An 18,359-nucleotide genomic window follows, 5' to 3' on the forward strand; every position below is an offset into this window, starting at 1 on the left:
TGTCGGGAACGCCCCCGTGTCTGGTCCGGCATTGACGGGCAGGCCCCTCATCCAATGGCTAGGCTCCATTTATGGAGCCAGCCAATGAATGACGAGGGCCGACCCAAAGCCACACTACAGTTCTCATTAGGTTTTTGCTGCGCAAAAAAGATGCGCAGAGCGCATCTTTTTGGCGAGGCAAAACCTAACAAGCATTTACAATGCAACGGTTTCGCTTTTGCCAAAGTTAGAGCTATTGGCATTGTAAATAACAACATTTTTATTTATGTGTTGGTTTTGAAAACAGATAAATAAATGGCATTGTCATTTACAATGCCAATAGCTTAATCTCTTGCAAATGCGAGACCTATTGCATTTGCACCCACACACACACACAGACTCACACACACATAGACTCACACACACACAGAGCCCCCCTACAGAGAGCCACACACACACACGCACAGAGAGCCCCCCACACACATGCACAGAGAGCCCCCCACACACACAGAGCCCCACGCACGCACACTGAGACTACTCCATCACACCAGCTATGTGAACTACTAATGTTAAGAATGAAATAGTACAGTGACATCATATAGCATTTGAAAGACGTGCTCCCGAATTGTGGGAGCCATCAGCCCAGCTGTGCTCATGCTCAGTCATGTGCAGTCTTTTCTCCTGGACTGGATGTGATGAGATTGAACATTTTAGTTCATGCAATATTTATTACAGGCTTGTAAATTTTGCTTCAGTGCCTGCTTGGCTGCCCTTTGCTTTCTTTAAATTGTCTGCAGTGTGCAACACAGCCTTTTTTGTAGTTTTGTACACTGTATGAAAAGGAGGTTTTTGATGTCTTGTTGGCATTCTTTGATCACACAGAGAACAGTCTCAGAACTGCACCATCCCTGCAGCTCTGAGTGTGAATGACTGGCGCAGAAACCTGAGTCTTCAACAAACGGCAGGTTCTTGTTTTTGTAATATCAGAGTCCCAACTAGTAGGATTAATCCTGGCGCGTCTGCAGGTAGCATGCTTGTTATTACCCTAGCATTTTGAATTTGCTTTATTGCATCTCAGTGCAGCTTCCTCGCACTCACTTCAAGCAATTGTGAGTTAAGCAGAAGCTAATCAAATCTAAAACAAGGGCAAAGGGCTATTTTAGCAAAGGATAATTGGTTTAGAGGTGACATTTCATCCAAGCAGAGTGAAAAATGAGATAACAAGATTTATTAAAGGGGGAGGGAAGAGGCAGCCAGAGACTGCCACAGAGCAGCGAATCCTCAAAGCAAGAATGGAAGGAACCGGGATTTAAACGTGTTGAAATCAGCTAGCTGGCAGTTGAAGGGGTCAGACAAGAGACAAAACAGATTAACAGTGTTGAATGCCAGTGAAGGTTCAACAGCCAGGAAACGGGGTTATGTAATCACGGGGTGAATGCCCAGGCAACCTCGAAGCACAATATACGTCAACAGAAGTAATTATATGGCCGTGGGGTGCCGGTAGGAGAGGGGGGGGGCAGAGGATCGGGTGCAAGCGAGCTCCGCCCTGCTGCACTCACCACAGAAGTCCCCAGTCACCGCCGTGCCGTGGGGTGCCGGTAGGAGAGGGGGGTTGGGGAGGGCAGAGGATCGGGTGCAAGCGAGCACCGCACTGCTGCACTCACCACAGAAGTCCCCGGTCATCGCCGTGCTGTGGGGTGCCGGTAGGAGAGGTGGGGTGGGGGGGCAGAGGATCGGGTTCAAGTGAGCTCCGCACTGCTGCACACACCACAGAAGTCCCCCGTCACCGCCGTGCCGTGGAGTGCCGGTAGGAGAGGCGGGGTGGGGGGAGGGGGCAGAGGATCGGGTGCAAGCGAGCTCCGCACTGCTGCACTCACCACAGAAGTCCCCGGTCACTGCTGTGCTCTGCCAACGCTCTGATGCGGCAACTCCTCTCTGAAGCGACCTCCCGCCACTCCGGCCCAGAGGCCCGCACAGCCGCCGGAGGAGCTGCATGACCCCCCTTCCCCTCAGGCGGACACCAGCCCAAATACGGCCGTGGGGTGCCAGTAGGAGAGGGGGGGGGTGCAGACTTACCGCAAAAGCAGCTCCGGCCAGCAATGTCCCGACGGCCGATTTTGATGCTGTGGAGACTCTGGTGTTCCGTGGCTGTGTGGTTTGTGCCTCTCAGCAGGAAGAAGGGAGCTGTAAGGATGCCGCTGAAGACAGTTTCCTAGGGAGAACGGAACATCTCGAGCATCCGCTCAGCCCCATGAAAAAATGGCAGCCACAAACATGAGGCAAAAAAAAAAAAAGGTAAACACCCACCGCCGCAATGACGTTCTACAAGGGGCGGAGAGGGATAAAAAAAAATCGCCGGAACGCCCACGAACCGCCTCGCACAATGACGGACGCCTCTCTCTTCCAATGGCTAGCCTCCATTTATGGAGCTAGCCAATGGAAGACAGAGGCGGGACAAAGCCCACATACTATTCTCATAAGATTTCGCCTGCGCGAAACGCTGCTGTGCAGCTTTCCATTATCAAAAATGGGGTATCCCAAACTGGTCTGGGACCTGGGTACAGAACGTTAACAAAAACAATGGTCCTTGACCTAATTTAATGCACTGATTATATCACAAAACTTTTTAATTTTCTAAATTGGAGCCCAAATAAATTTTGCTCTTTGGAACAGATCCAGATTAATTCATACAGTCACACGGCCCAACAACTGTATCATATTTATAGAAAAATATTTTTATTTATACTTTTGTTAAATCATGCTTGTAACCTCTTAGAATTCAAAGGTTTCAAAAATGCAATTATATCAGGTAATTTCAAATATTTACAATGTTTTTAAGGTACGTATAAAAGGTGCTCAGAGAGAACGTGCATAGAGTTAGTGCTCGAAACAATGGCGCGAGTGATTATAGAGAAAGAGAAAGAGAAGTAGGTGACAATTTATACAAGTGAATATACTGATTCAATAAAACAAAATATCCTGTCCACTTTCAAAAAGTTCACAATCCAGTGTATCAAAATATTATTCTTTTTTGCACGTTTTTACACTAGAAGTATTGTGATCCAGGAAGTCTTAATAGGGGTGTCGACGTTTCGACCCGACTTAAATGCCTTGGGGAAATTAATAACCTCTGCTTGCGGGTCTTCTTCAGGACTAGAGAGCACCCTCCGTACCTGACTTGAACCAGTTCCCTAATGGTAATTCAAGTGGTCGTCATCAAAAATCGACCTGGGACCACTCAATTTGGGATCCGTAGGAGTTAATCTAATCTCAATGGTAGTGAGCTCACTCAGTCTAAGTATCCGACTTGCCAAATTGCTTAGGTAGTGCCGTCACGGTGAATCCAGTTCACCATTTAGGTGAGTTCCAATGTTGGGGACTCCCTCACATTTCGAGATATCCGATGTAGTCTCCCACTTCAATGGGGGATATTATGTATAAGTGCCGGTGTGGTCACTCTTGTTAGGTTTCTTGTGCACCAAGTTTTACCGCAGGAATAGTGGTCCGTTAGGCGTAGGATAACGGACCACTATTCCTGCGGTAAAACTTGGTGCACAAGAAACCTAACAAGAGTGACCACACCGGCACTTATACATAATATCCCCCATTGAAGTGGGAGACTACATCGGATATCTCGAAATGTGAGGGAGTCCCCAACATTGGAACTCACCTAAATGGTGAACTGGATTCACCGTGACGGCACTACCTAAGCAATTTGGCAAGTCGGATACTTAGACTGAGTGAGCTCACTACCATTGAGATTAGATTAACTCCTACGGATCCCAAATTGAGTGGTCCCAGGTCGATTTTTGATGACGACCACTTGAATTACCATTAGGGAACTGGTTCAAGTCAGGTACGGAGGGTGCTCTCTAGTCCTGAAGAAGACCCGCAAGCAGAGGTTATTAATTTCCCCAAGGCATTTAAGTCGGGTCGAAACGTCGACACCCCTATTAAGACTTCCTGGATCACAATACTTCTAGTGTAAAAACGTGCAAAAAAGAATAATATTTTGATACACTGGATTGTGAACTTTTTGAAAGTGGACAGGATATTTTGTTTTATTGAATCAGTATATTCACTTGTATAAATTGTCACCTACTTCTCTTTCTCTTTCTCTATAATCACTCGCGCCATTGTTTCGAGCACTAACTCTATGCACGTTCTCTCTGAGCACCTTTTATACGTACCTTAAAAACATTGTAAATATTTGAAATTACCTGATATAATTGCATTTTTGAAACCTTTGAATTCTAAGAGGTTACAAGCATGATTTAACAAAAGTATAAATAAAAATATTTTTCTATAAATATGATACAGTTGTTGGGCCGTGTGACTGTATGAATTAATCTGGATCTGTTCCAAAGAGCAAAATTTATTTGGGCTCCAATTTAGAAAATTAAAAAGTTTTGTGATATAAGCTGTGCAGCTTTCGACAGGCGAAACCTCAAAATGAGAAGTAAAATTAAGAAACACTTGATTAGTCCGTGTGGCATAATATTATGTATTTTAATATGTTCATGTGTTTCATTAGCGTGTGTAAATTGGGTTGTTTATACTATGCAGCCATCACCTGTTCCAACTTCTGTCTCTTTATCTCCCTTTACTACTGCCTGTCCACATCAGTTTCATACACTCCCAGAACACGAACAGATTAGGAGGACAGAATATTTCAATAATTCATTTATTCAGTTATTGCATCAGCATCAACTGGTAATGAACACTACCGATTGTTGGGTCTGTGGGCTCATGCCTCATAATACAGAGAGAGGGATGCCATATTTGGTCCTTCCGTTTTCCTATGAAGGCTCCGCTTGGGCCTATTTGGCTATGTTCTCTAATGACTATCAGAATCAACTACGGTATCCTCCTGGTAGTCCATATGGTGGTGGAGCAGATTTCAGTCATAGTTCTTTGATAAAGGGAATAGTGGCTATGGCTAGACTTGCTGAAATTAGTAAGATTCCCGTGGATGAGAAAAGAGCATATGATGGCTGGAATATAACTTGTTATGTTACTAGCCTCACAGATAAGGCTAGACGAAGGAGATCCCCACCAATTTGGACTGTGCCTCATCGAGGTAATTTCTGTCAACAAAATATTGGTCAGAATGTTAAGAATCAACAGGAAAAAAGTGTTTGTTCCCATACTTATGTCTATACACCTCAGATTCCCTCACCATTAGTGCCATCGCAAGGCACATATTTTATCTGCATGATAGAGGTTATACATGGCTTCCTACTTACTTTTCAGGAACTTGCTATGTGGCTTTCCTTTTTCCTCCAACATATACTGCTCCTTCAGGTCATCATAGGTAAAGGTATGGCAGAGGAGTTATTGATTCGAAAGACACAGCAGGACAAGAAGGAGGTGACTTTATTAAAGGGTTGCTTCCTTTCTGGGGCCCAATGGCCAATAGCAGAGACATTAGACAACTAGTTTGTGTTGTTGAGGCTACCATAAATGTAACTTCTGGAGCCTTGAGTAATCTGACAGCCGAACTTCAGGCGGATCGCTTTATGACTTTGCAGAATCGAATGGTTCTAGACATTGTCCTTGCAGATCGTGGAGGAGTCTGTAAATTGATCGGGTCTAGTTGCTGTGTTTACATCCTGATAATGCTCCTACGGTATACCAAGCTATCTCCAAGTTACATATCATCTCCGAGTCTATACATCAGGACACACGAGATTAGTCTGTGATGGGATGGTTTTGGGGACTACTGTCCACATGGGGATGGAAGATATTAACTTTCCTTGGAATGGTTTTGGCCATCATTTTCTCTTGTTGTCTCTGTGTACAGTGTGGCCCTGCTATCTGTGGTCTTTGTGCTACTATGTGTGTCCCAAAGCCTGTGTCACAGAAAACAGAGAATATTAGAATGATGTTACAGCAACAGCACGATGACCTCATGGCCATTGCCATCGACTCAGACTAACTTGAGTCCTTTGTGTTTTGCCTGAGGAATGGCAAAAGGAGGTTCTGAGGTTCTTTGATTTCTGACTTCGTTCCGTATCTAGACGCCATTTTGTGTCTCGTCGCCATTTTGTGTTGCCGTCACTCGGGCCGCACGGCGAACAGAGTGTTTTTGCTTTTTCCAGCTGCTGCGTGTCCTTTCAGTTAAAGAGTAACTCCATTGCCCTTGTTTATGAAACCGATGTCAGGGTCTGCCCGAGTTCGTTAATCCATGTCTGGGTTGACTGATCCCCGTCTCAACTGACTATTTGCCTTCTCCTATTCTTTCTTTACATTATCTTATCCGACTGGCCTTCACTATTCTTTCCTTGTATTCTCTTGTTACACAGCTATCCTTTGAGGCAAACAAATACGTCCTGCCACCTGCAAATTGGATTGTTGCAACCATCACTGATTAATATGTTGGGAGGGGTAACACACGGGGTCTGAGAAAGGGGCGTATTTGAGATACTTGATAGCTTGTTTTCCAACTTTTCTCATTGGTCCGTTTTTTATGTGTCAGGAGTGAATTTCGTAAATGTATTTCCTATAAAAGATTGTGCGCCACGGATTGAAGTGGCAGTCTCCTCAGAACCCACCTTGTGTGTAACTTCTGGGATAACTGTGCTTGGCTGCAGCTAATAAACCTGGTTTCCACGCTCAACAGAGTGTCTCGTGTCTCTGTTCGACAAGGCAGGTGAACTCGGGGATTTAAGGCGTGCCCTGCGCAGCAGGCCCATATGGCCCGGTTCTCCAGAGGGTGTTCCATTAAACAAATATATACAGAAGACAATGGCAAAAGTCCAGTGTGCAGGGTTAAAGAATTTAACCTTCCTGATTCTGAAATAGAAAACAATGGGCCAATGATCAATAAAATAACAAAACATTAAAAAAAGAAAGAAAAGACAAAGTTCTTAAAGGGAGGTGAATACAAGTGGGCTCAAATAAGTCAACCACCACCTGGAAAACCACAACAGACAACAAACATTTAGTAATACTTTAAATCTTTGTAAAACACAATGGCAGAGAACAGACTCAGAATCCCACAGAGATATGGCCTGAGAAGTGTGGGTTTGCCATACTCGAGCAAGCTAATGAACTAAACTTGCTAAGAGCTGCGAAATGCTCTCACCCCGCCTCAAGAAGAGAACTGGAAAAACGAGTAAAGAATATAGGACATAACATTTCAGCAAGATTCTAAAGATTTGCTCAAATAACAGAAAAACCTGAACTTTTACTGATTGTATATCAGTATTTTGAATGCGGAGGTTAGAGTCTGTGTAGAGAGTGGTCCATATGGCTTGTGGATTTTTAAACTGGAAACTCTGTATTTCTTAACACTGCCAGCGAGGAACATATACTTCTTTGAATTCTACCTGACAAAGTAACTGAAATTTGTTTCCAGTGTCTAATTGGCGATAGGAGCATCCTGGAATCATAGTTTATCAACTTACTAGACAGGCGCTTTAATTGGAGCATAAGAAATTATGACATTTACAACCTACACCTGCAAGAACAATGATGTGAGCGAGGTAGAGAAAGGGGAGTCAAATCAAGGAGAATATCTGTCAATCTAAGCGTATGACAGTTGCCTGCTGACACCCTGTGGTCTGGTAAAACGTCACCCACTAATTTCCATGCAAACCACAAGTTGGTAACTGTTTCAAGTCGCAAGTAGGTTTTATTACGCAATCTAAATTGATGGTACAGAGGAATGAGTTTCCTTACAGAAACAAGCAACTATGAAATTGTTTTTATGAATGTTCTGTGAAATATTGTGCGCTCCGTCTGGAGCTTGACCCAGAATGAATGCAGTATTAGTCTTGATATATGCAGTGAAATCCGCCAAAGTGAAAACCACCAAAAGAGATTTCACCTTGTGAAAGTCATATGTGATTACAAACAGAAAATAGTTTATGCTTTCAAACACTTACAAACAAGACAAACAACTTTTTACAGCTGTCTACATACACGGACACCCATGCACAATCCAGGAAAGACGAAAGTTCAGCCATGCGAGTCATATGAACGTTGGGAGAGCTGCAACCCACGGGGCTACGGCAGAATGGTTTTCCTGCTCTTCCATGCCTTATCTTTAAACAGACCACCATCGAAATAGATCCATGGCAACCAATGCCGGAATTACAACCAAAAACAAGCATTTACAATGCAACGGTTTCGCCTTCGGAAAAGTTAGAGCTATTGGCATTGTAAATGACAAACTTTTTATTTATGTGTTGGTTTTGAAAACAGATAAATATATGGCATTGTCATTTACAATGCCAATAGCTTACTCTGTCGCAAATGCGAGACGTATTGCATTTGCACACACACACACCCACACAAGAGCCCCACACACACACAAGAGCCCCCCACACACACACGAGGCCCACACACACACCACACAAGAGCCCCCTACACAGACCACACAAGAGCCCCCCCACACACACACGCAAGAGCCCCCCCACACACACACGCAAGAGCCCCCCCACACACACGCAAGAGCCCCCCCACACACACACGCAAGAGCCCCCCACACACACGCAAGAGCCCCCCACACATGCAATAGACCCCCACACACGCAAAAGCCCCCACACACGCAAGAGCCCCCCACAGACACAAGAGCCCCCCACGCACACGCAAGATTCCCCCACACGCAAGAGCCCCCCACACACGCGCAAGAGCCCCCCACACACACAAGAGCCCCCCACACACAAGAGCCCCCCACACACAAGAGCCCCCCACACACAAGAGCCCCCCACACACAAGAGCCCCCCACACACACGCAAAGAGCTCCCCAAACACACGCACAGAGCCCTCCGCTCCATTTGCATCAGGTGTGAGGCTCCTGACTGCTGACAGCCAGGAGACTCCAACAAAAGGAGGCTTATGACCCCTAAGACTCGGCCTTTGTTATGGCCAGTATAGAAATAAGAGAGCCCTGTCCCCTCCTGCACTTTGTTGTGATCGGAAGCAGACAACAACGTGCAGGCGCTGCTGAGAGTGTCCCGGTGTTTGGAAATTACACCGGGACGAATTCAGTATCTTTTTCTGTGGGGACCAACTTCTTGGCAGGGTGGACGGCAGCCACCCTGTGAAAATAAATGGGGGGAATCCGTCCACCCGCGTGGACCCCTGACTCGTGCCCTGGTTGCAGCCACCCCTTCTGCACATTGCACCCACACAAAATCTGTGTTGCTCCTTCCGCGCCCCCCCCCCAAATGTTTAACTAGCGCTATGAGGTGGCCAGCGCCAACTGCATAATAGCACTTTTATCTCATTGCCTGTTAACTCCCACCCCCTTGTTGTTCCTTCCCTCCCATTGTCCCTGTTGACACAGCCACCCTCCTTTTAAAACAAACGATGTGTCCCATCATTGTGCCTTTTTACTACCTTTACTTTTAGCATGCTGCACAGTCCCACTGCTCTACAATTTAGCTTAAAGATATTGTCAAACAGGCAAAGTCAATATCTTTCGCAAAAGCGTGGCCAATTGCCTTTTCCAATGCTTGTTATCCCTCAAGTTTCTTTTTCCTGTAAATCACGGCTTTCCATGAAATGAAGGGGATCCCAGGGCAGGGCAGGCAGAAAGTGAAAGCCTCTTCGAAGCCGCCCCTTCTCTGATCGGATGAAGGGGCCTCATAACTGCCCCACTTTCATCCGCCAATCAGCGGAAGGCACAAACTTAGGTTTATTCCAAGTTTAGAGCTATAAAAAGAGGTGCTGCGGGCTTTTATCTGGGACACTCGAGAGAAACCCGAGGCAACAACGAAGAGGACAGAAAACGAGCGAAAGAGGAGATTCCGTAAGGTGCATGCCTTGTTTACTGCACTTGATATCGATGCGGTGACGTTTCATGACAAGACAGACTCACCTGTGCCAGTCCTGGGGTTTAATTAGCGGCTCGGTGCATTCTGGGAGCCGTAGTCCCAGTCCTCGAATGAACGTTAGTCTGAGGCTGTTGGTTACAGGAATGAAAGAGTGGTCAATGCGAAGCAAACTAAAGATTAATGGCAAGGCCGGGTGGGGGCTTGGAGGAGGGGGGAGGGCGAACAAAGACACGGACAGCGTTAGGGGGGACGGACGGACAGCGGGATACAACCATGCGGGACCAGGACGATCGAATACCCGTCCGTCCCCCCACACGTGCTGTTTCCCTGTCACTATTTCCGCCTCCCTAGCCGTCTTCCGCGACTGCAGTCTTTTTCTTCCCACTCCTCCACATGCCCCCCTTCTCATTTCACTCTACACTCTCTCACCCCTCGTATCCATCAACCCCTGATGCGTATTTTTTCATCCCTCAAACTTCACCCCTTTATCCCTGGCCCTACATTTTGTACTTTATCTCCTCGCTGCGACGGTCCTCGCATACTATGGCCCTCTCCCCCTCTCTCCATCTCTGTCCCTCGCGCGCGCGCGCCTCCCTCCCGCCCTCCTCGCCTGCCCGGGTTTGGAACGATGACGCCGCTTGGCTGCTGGATTCCCCTTTGAAACTGGAGCCCGGATTACAGCCACACTTACCACATCTCCTTTTATCAAAGGATAAAACACAGCCGCGCTCAGGGAGGGGCCGCCCCATACCTTGCCAATCACTTTGAACAGTTTAAGGGGGCAGATGAGAGCACCGAGTAAGGACAGATACATTGGATTAAAAAACATTTCCAAAAACGTATTTGGCAGGGGAGAACATCCCAAAGAACAGCTTAACGTGATCTTTAAAGCATAGGATTTATAAATGATAACTATACACCAGTTCTCAACGTACCGATTTACTCCTCAGCAGATACGAAGCCAGCTCTTCCGCGGCTGCTTCCACCAGCGGCTCAGGAGCCCAGGCAGAGCTTCGGCTCACTCCCGGGCAGGGGGCGTGAGGGGGGAGGGGGGCGGGAGAGAACACGAATGGCGGGAGGGAGGCCTACGAGGACAGGGGGGGGGCGGGAGAGGAACGGACGGCGGGAGGGGGCGGGAGAGGACACAGGGGGCGTGAGGGGGGCGGGAGAGAACACGAACGGCGGGAGGGAGGCGGGAAACGTGCCGGGGAAAAACATGCCCAGGACAGCAGCAATCACGGCCGGGCCGGACCAGACTCGGGGGCGTTCCCGGCGTCGCGTGACGTCGGCAAAAGCCAAAGAATCTCGGGAACGCCCCCGTGTCTGGTCCGGCATTGATGGACAGGCCCCTCGTCCAATGGCTAGGCTCCATTTATGGAGCTAGCCAATGGGACGGGGGGCGTGTTCCATAGTGCCTTACTGTACTCAATAGATTTCTCTGGAGGAGGAGCCTCTCCTGCCCCCTCGTTGCTTGTGCTTGCTGTCCTGCCCCCTCGTGGTTGTGCTTGCTGTCCTGCCCCATTGTTCGTTGTGCTTGCTCTCCTGCCCTGCTATAGGCATTGTAAATGACAATGCCATTTATTTATGTTTTAAAAACAAAAGCATAAATAAAAATAATGTCATGAGCAATGCCAATAGCTCTAACTTTAAGAATGCCGAGACCATTGCATTGTAAATGCTTGTTCCCTTTTGGCGGCATCTATGTAATTGGTACACAAGCTCCTCCCGCTGCCAGTATTAGAATAAACCCTGTGGATTGAATGGGCATGAAGTCTCATCTCTCCTTTCACCTACCTGACCTTGTGTGATTTGAGTGTAGGGGCGCTGTATTGTACAACGCTTAAAACCCCAATATTCCTAATCTGGCGCTTTTCAAAACCACCAGACACAATGAACGCACCTGAACTCCTTGAAGTGAACCACTTTGCAGGATGAGCTATGAAGGAACTTGATCCCGTCACCGGGAGGAGGATGTATGGTCAGTCGGGATGCCCTATGGTCCAGGTTTGGCACGTTCCAGGAATGGAAGTCCATCACTACAGCGCTGTCATCAGGGACATTTTAAGGATTTTGGGGGCTCTGGGCCAAACGTATTTTTGGGGACCCTGTTTGGAACGTCTTGGATTTATGATCCAGTTTCAGGTATTTCGTGCCCTCTTTGGCCAGATCACTGACAGTGCACAGGGGCACTCGTCCAAATTCAAAATGTGTGTTTATATGTAATATTCGGAGACAGTGAGGTGTATTTAGAATATCGTAACATAGCAGCAGCTCACACATAAGAGGGTGCAGTGGGTTCGGTTTCACATCTCAGGGGGTTCAGTGGTACTGATCCCCCACGAGCTCCAGGGAATTGTGGGTCCCAGGCTTCCTTAAGTAGTCTTCAGGCTTATGGACCGATAGCATGAGGGAGTCTCCGAGACACAGAGGGTGAAAGCGAATGAGAGCAAAAGAGTGAGGAAGAGAGGTAGGGAGAGAGGGGGTACGGAGAGTGTGAGGGAAGAAGAGAGGAAGGGAGGGGGGCAGGGGAGAGAGGGAGGGGCGGAGGGAGAGAGGGAGAGATGGAAAGAGGGGGAGAGGGGGAGAGGGGGAGAGAGAGAGAGGGAGGGAGAGAGGGAGAGCGAGAGGGAGAGAGGGGGTACAGAGAGGGGGGTACGGAGAGTGTGAGGGAGGAAGAGAGGAAGGGAGGCAGGGGGGAGAGAGGCAGGGAGAGAGGGAGGGAGAGAGGCAGGGAGAGAGGGAGGGAGAGAGGGAGGGAGGGACGGAAGAGGGGAGGTAGAGGGAGAGATGGAGAGAGGGAGGGAGGGAGAGAGACGAGGGAGGGAGAGAGAGAGGGACGGGGGAGAGAGGAAGGCAGCGAGGGGGAGAGAGGGAGGCAGCGAGGGAGAGAGAGGGAGGGACAGAGAGGGAGGGGGCGGGACAGAGAGGGAGGGGGCGGGACAGAGAGGGAGGGAGAGAGGAAGGCAGGGAGGGAGAGAGGGATGGACGGAGGAAGGTAGAGAGACGAAGGGTGGTAGAGAGAGGGACGGACGGAGAGAGGGAGGGATGGAGAGAGGTAGTGAGGGAGAGAGGGAGTGAGGTGGGGTGGGAGGTGGAGAGGGAGGGAGGTGTTGAGAGAGGGGGACTGGAGAGAGGAATGGAAGAAAAGAGGGACGGAGGGAGGAAAGGAGGGAGGGAGGGGAGGGAGAGGGAGGGAGGAAGAAAGGGAGGGAGGAAGAAAGGGAGCGAGAGAGGAAAGGAGGGAGGGATGATGAGTAGGAGGGACAAAGAGAGGCAGGGAGGGAGGCTGGGAGGGAGAGAGGAAGGAGGGAGAGAGAGAGAGGGGGAGACGAAGGGAGGGAAGAAAAGAGTTAGGGAGGGAGAGGAAGGGATGGAGAGAGAGTAAGAAAAAGAAAGAAGGAGAAATAGCAATGAAGTGAGAGGGGAGATAAAGTGAGAACGAAAAAAAGAACAAGAGCTAAAGAGAAAGGAGAAAAAGCAGAATGGAAAGGGGTGAGAGTAAGAGAGAGAGAGACACACATCTAGAGCAGGAGCGAGACAATGTGAAAGAGAGACCGAAAGAGAGGGAGCACGAGAGCGAGCGAGCAGGAAACAGGCAGAATAAGAGAGATGAAGAGCTAGAGAGGGAGAGAAGAGACGCAGAGAGAGGGGAGTAGACTCTGTGTACCTTGTGAGAGAGAGGGGCAAGTAGACGTCACCAACAGCAGAGCTGACGCTCCCCCCTGGGTCGGTAGGTACTCACACGGGTCAGCGTGAGAGGCACAGCCTTGCAAGCGCTATGTTACACAGTCTAACTAACTACAAAACAAAGCGCTATGTTACAAAGTCCAACTAAATACAAAACAAAGCGCTATGTTACATGGTCTAACTAAATACAAAAGTAAGCGCTATGTTACACAATCTAATTAAATAGAAAACAAAGCGTTATGTTACACAGTCTAGCCAAATAAGAAACAAAGCGCTATGTTACAAAGTTCAACTACATACACAACAAAGCGCTATGTTACACACTCTAGCCAAAGTCAAAACAAATTGTTTAAGGAAAACGAATCTGACATTAAAATCACCCGTCAAAAAGAGAAAGGAATGCTAAGAAAGGGTCCGACCAGAAATGCAGTTTAAGCTAGACCCCCCACGAAGCACTGACATTTCACAATAGCACTGACTGTGTGCCGTGTTAGCATCCAAACAAACGGACGAGTTGAAGCATCGAGGGGGGGGGGGGGGGCAGGGGGCATGACTGGTGATGGAATGTGGGTGCCGCATGATTCACAAGGTCAACAACACACCCACTGAAGCCCACTGACCCAGCTGTGGAATGTAAAGTCTCTTTAATTTTAGGAAGAAGAACGATATCTCGAATGGAACGAAAAATAAATATTTGATTTAAAAAAAAAAAAATACTGACATGAAGTTATCAATACTACAATAGGGAGGCGAGTTATCAGAAGGGCAGCGGGGCAGTTGATGTTAAATCGACATGGCAGCGCAGCTAAAGAGAAAGGAAAAAAAGCAGAATGGAAAGGGGTGAGAGTAAGAGAGAGAGAGACACACATCTAGAGCAGGAGCGAGACAATGTGAAAGAGAGACCGAAAGAGAGGGAGCACGAGAGCGAGCGAGCAGGAAACAGGCAGAATAAGAGAGATGAAGAGCTAGAGAGGGAGAGAAGAGACGCAGAGAGAGGGGAGTAGACTCTGTGTACCTTGTGAGAGAGAGGGGCAAGTAGACGTCACCAACAGCAGAGCTGACGCTCCCCCCTGGGTCGGTAGGTACTCACACGGGTCAGCGTGAGAGGCACAGCCTTGCAAGCGCTATGTTACACAGTCTAACTAACTACAAAACAAAGCGCTATGTTACAAAGTCCAACTAAATACAAAACAAAGCGCTATGTTACATGGTCTAACTAAATACAAAAGTAAGCGCTATGTTACACAATCTAATTAAATAGAAAACAAAGCGTTATGTTACACAGTCTAGCCAAATAAGAAACAAAGCGCTATGTTACAAAGTTCAACTACATACACAACAAAGCGCTATGTTACACACTCTAGCCAAAGTCAAAACAAATTGTTTAAGGAAAACGAATCTGACATTAAAATCACCCGTCAAAAAGAGAAAGGAATGCTAAGAAAGGGTCCGACCAGAAATGCAGTTTAAGCTAGACCCCCCACGAAGCACTGACATTTCACAATAGCACTGACTGTGTGCCGTGTTAGCATCCAAACAAACGGACGAGTTGAAGCATCGAGGGGGGGGGGGCAGGGGGGCATGACTGGTGATGGAATGTGGGTGCCGCATGATTCACAAGGTCAACAACACACCCACTGAAGCCCACTGACCCAGCTGTGGAATGTAAAGTCTCTTTAATTTTAGGAAGAAGAACGATATCTCCAATGGAACGAAAAATAAACATTTGATTTAAAAAAAAAAAATACTGACATGAAGTTATCAATACTACAATAGGGAGGCGAGTTATCAGAAGGGCAGCGGGGCAGTTGATGTTAAATCGACATGGCAGCGCCTTTCTGTACCGCCGCATCTTCACTCACAGTCATAAACGTTAGATTAGTTGCCGGATGAAAGCCTGGCGGTGGTAACAGGGCACCTGGGTGGAGCGCACAGCACCGGTTCAAAAACACCCCTGCTGTTCCGGGCTCACCTCTGACACCACAGACCCGGGCGTCGACTTTAAAGACGCGTTTCAAGCTCTGCGCTTGGAGCGCGAGAAGAAAGCGCTCTCCGGCGGCACCAGCACTGGGCACTTTTTTGTTTAGAAGAAAAACATTAAAAAAATTCTCATCAATGGCATGGAGGAATAATTGGCAAAACAAGAGAGGGCAGGCTATCAGAAGCGGCCGGCGGGGTCCCTTCCACGTCCAATTGACAGTGGGTGCGTTTACTCACGAACGCGAACACGAACGGCGGGAGGGAGGCCTACGAGGACAGGGGGGGGCGGGAGAGGAACGGACGGCGGGAGGGGGCGGGAGAGGACACAGGGGGCGTGAGGGGGGAGGGGGGCGGGAGAGAACACGAACGGCGGGAGGGAGGCGGGAAACGTGCCGGGGAAAAACATGCCCAGGACAGCAGCAATCACGGCCGGGCCGGACCAGACTCGGGGGCGTTCCCGGCGTCGCGTGACGTCGGCAAAAGCCAAAGAATCTCGGGAACGCCCCCGTGTCTGGTCCGGCATTGATGGACAGGCCCCTCGTCCAATGGCTAGGCTCCATTTATGGAGCTAGCCAATGGGACGGGGGGCGTGTTCCATAGTGCCTTACTGTACTCATTAGATTTCTCTGGAGGAGGAGCCTAACGGCTCCGCCCCCCAGCGAAACCTAAAAAGGAGAGAAAATAGATGCAATAAAGAAGTCAAAAGTGAGGTATTTGACTAAATGCTTTTAAAATCATGTTATAGTATGCTTTATTTTGTCTCGTAGGAAGGGTCGGAACGCTCCCTTTGCTTGATCATTTAATGCCATATTGCTTAAAGTGGGGGGGAGGGTTATTTTGTTTTTCTGGCTACTCCCTTGCACCCAGACACCTCTGCTCTGCAGGATTCCTACTCGCACCCGTCTCACCTAGGTCAGAAGGACAGACATTCTTTTTTGCTGCTCCTAAAGCTTGGAACGTTATCCCTCTCCACATCAGAGCCTTCTTCTCTATTCAGTTCCACAAAAAGCTAAAGACCTGGCTTTTGAAATAACTAACCTACGTGGGTTGGGCTAGAGACACACACCCCTGCTCAGCGCCAGGATATCCTCGCAGTTGATAGTGCGCTTTACAAGTACACATCGGTACAAAAAGGGGGTGGTGATGGACGGAGCATCTGAACCAATCAAACACTCACACCCAGTCAACAGATCTGGGTTTAATCCATCACCGTTCTTTAGCCCACTTTGCCACCCCCGTTCAGATATGGCCATATGCAAATCAGTCTGACCCTGTGCCTCATGGGAACAGTCCAGCCTGTACCGCCTAGACATTCCTTCCCTGGACCGGAAACAAGCTTACTAGGACCGGTTTCTGGCATTCCAGCCGACTTCAGCCAGGCTTGCTTGAATCCAGGGGCAAAGTGAGCAAGGAACTCGCGTCTGAGCATACCCTGCCAACTTATGGCGAACAAAGCGGTACAAAAGGGTGTGGTAATGGACGGAGCAGCTGAACCAATCAAATACTCACACCCAGTCAACAGATCTGGGTTTAATCCATCACCGTTCTTTAGCCCACTCTGCCACCCCAGTTCAGACATGGCCATATGAAAATCAGTCTGACCCTGTGCCTCGTGGGAACAGTCCAGCCCGAACCGCCAAGCAGCGTGTGTGAATAATGAAGTGGTTTGGGCTGCAAAGATTAGATAGAGCCTCATTTTGCTGCTGCATCACAACACAGACCATCATGGACCATTACCCACTGCCTTTTCTTTTTCGGAATTGAAATAGCTTATTCTTCATCGCCAAGACATCCAGCTCTTTTTTCATTTTGCATGTGTCCATTGTACTCTCAGCACTGTGAGGCAATATGGGATATGCATTTAGCAGATGCATATCCCATATTGCCTCACCATTGTAGAGACTTTGCCTCACTCTCACGAGAGCTGATAATGTTTTTGACATCATGTTGTTTCTGTTGGCCCTTTGGCAGCAAAGTGACGTCGGCGGCTGGTGCTTGACAGACCCCCACCACCTAGCAGCTTCAGAGCATCCCTTGACAGCAGAGGTGTTGGGCAACGGTCAACGCTGCCACCACCGCTCAAAATTCAAAAACGATTGCTTACAGGTGCAGCTTCGAGCAGCGGGTTATATGACATTTCCAAGATGATAATGTTGTGCCCTTCATTATACCTCTGACAATTCCAAAAATATTGAATTGATTTAGTCGTTTTTATTACACACATTTTTGTATTTATCTAACTGTACCCTAATTACCTATATATACACCTCCCATCTCTAAACCCTTAAATCACTAAACTACCCTTTATTGCTAACCTTCCTTAAAGCCTAATACCTTCTGCTTCCCCCTTAATATTACCCTGAAGCCTAAAGGCCCTATCTACTCCTTAATGCTACCATTTCCATGCCCCTACTTTATTGTCTTGAGCCATCATTACAAACACTGCCTTTTTACAATGTTCATGAGCTTCATTGGATTGAGTCAGGCAGCCCCTATTAGGTGGAGTGTTGAGGACAAGAAACAGGCAGTGCTCTTGATTGTTACTCCTGCAACCTCCAAGCGCTCCTGTTTTGTGCTGACAGAATAGGCTGAATCATCTGCACACAGGAAGATGGTGATACTTCTGAACATGCCTTAAAAGGCTCAAGTTAGTGCGAGATGCAAGCAGGAAAGGTAGAACAATGGCAACAGTTTGTAGTTGTGATGATGTATGACCGTATGCACACAGTAAACTGTTTAGACTTCTGTTGCTGCCACCTTCTCTGTATGTTTTTCTGAATATGGCTGAGATAGAAATAGAAATAAAACTAGGACAACCATAAGCTACTGATTTACCCATCTATTTCCCTACTTGTACATTTGAACTGCACAAAATTAAATGTAATTTAATTTTAGCAGTTTTATAATTTTAGCCGTTTTATCAAAGTT

The 18,359-nt window shown here is 47.9% G+C and overlaps 1 protein-coding gene across 1 annotated transcript in view; it reads left to right on the forward strand.

Moving 5' to 3' along the window:
- The window catches only part of CHTF18 (chromosome transmission fidelity factor 18), a 314,022-nt gene that overhangs the window by 42,100 nt on the left and 253,563 nt on the right, over positions 1-18,359 (forward strand). The window lies entirely within an intron of this gene.

Source organism: Lissotriton vulgaris, chromosome 10, assembly GCF_964263255.1.
Source record: "Lissotriton vulgaris chromosome 10, aLisVul1.2, whole genome shotgun sequence".
In the NCBI taxonomy this organism is placed as follows: domain Eukaryota; kingdom Metazoa; phylum Chordata; class Amphibia; order Caudata; family Salamandridae; genus Lissotriton; species Lissotriton vulgaris.